At 40.1% G+C, this 1318-nt stretch overlaps 1 pseudogene; it reads right to left on the bottom strand.

Moving 5' to 3' along the window:
- Positions 1 to 296: 296 nt before the first annotated feature.
- LOC122152147 lies at positions 297 to 1277 on the bottom strand (annotated as a pseudogene).
- Positions 1278 to 1318: the final 41 nt, after the last annotated feature.

Here is a 1318-nt window from a genome sequence, read left to right as displayed (position 1 = left end):
TTGTTATTGTTGTTGTTATATGCCGTCGAGTTGGACCCGACTCATAGCGACCCCTCCTTGGGTTTTCGAGGCACTATCACTATAGAAGTAGATTGCCCCATCTTCCTTCTGAGGAGTGGCTGGTGGGTTTGAACCACCAGCCTTGTGGTTAGCAGTCAAGTGCCTTAGGCACTGTTCTACCAGAGCTCCCAGGACATATATAGGCACTTTTAATTTAAAGCAGGGCACTTTCTTCTCTAGTTTCAAGCCTAGAAATATGGACTGACCAACATACCTTTTTTTTCCATTTCACAATGTTAAAAATATATTTTATCTATGAACAAATTCCTCTCAATTTTTTCATTGCATCTTTTACATCCTTGTTCCTTAAGCTATAGATGATGGAATTCAGCAGGGGGGTCCCAATGGTGTAAAACAGAGACACTATCATGTCATGTTCCAAAGCGTAGCTTGAACTTGGCCTCAAGTACATGAAGAGGAGTGTTCCATGGTAAATTGACACTCTAGTTAGGTGAGAGCCACAAGTGGAAAACACTTTTCATCTCCCTTCAAGAGAACGTATCCTCAGAATGGCCAACAAAATGAAAGCATAGGAGATCAGGACAATCAGGACAGTGAATATCTTGATACAACTCACAATGCTGAAGAGTAGAAGCTGGTTGATGTGAGTGTCAGAACAGGAGATAGCAAGGAGTGGAGGGATATCACAAAAGACATGTCTAATTTCATTGAATGCACAGAAGTGGAGGCAAAAAGTTGCTACTGTGTGTATTGTAGCATTTAATATACCACCAGCATAAGAAGCAGTGATAAGTGTCGCATAGACTGTTGGTGACTTGTTAACTGAATACAGAAATGGGTTGCAGATTGCTTGATAACGATCATATGCCATGACCACCAAGAGAAAAGCTTCTGTGGTCCCAAAAAGTGATAAAGAGCCACATCTGTATGACACATCCAAGGAATGAAATGCTTTTATTCTCAGCTATGAAATTGACCAACATTTTTGGGGTGACAGCTGAAGAATAACAGGCATCTAAGGAAGATAATACACTCAGAAAATAGTACATGGGGTTGTGGAGTCTGGAATCTACCATCACTAATAAAACCAGTCCCAAATTTCCTACCAGAGTAAAAACACATATAGCCAGAAAGAGCAAAAAAAGATAGCCTTGCAGCTGAAAATCATCTGTGAAGCCCAGCAATATAAACATGGTGACTTCAGTGACATTCTTCAATTGAATTCTGTATGGATCCAGTGTTGACAGTGCTGACATTTCATTTGATATTTACAGGTCCTAAATGTAATATCCTGAAA

The sequence above is a fragment of the Orycteropus afer genome, unplaced genomic scaffold (assembly GCF_000298275.1).
Source record: "Orycteropus afer afer isolate SDZICR_OR568_19922 unplaced genomic scaffold, OryAfe1.0 scaffold19572, whole genome shotgun sequence".
NCBI lineage: Eukaryota > Metazoa > Chordata > Mammalia > Tubulidentata > Orycteropodidae > Orycteropus > Orycteropus afer.
Note: the sequence above shows the minus strand (reverse complement) of the source record. Positions and strands in the feature narration are given on the sequence as shown.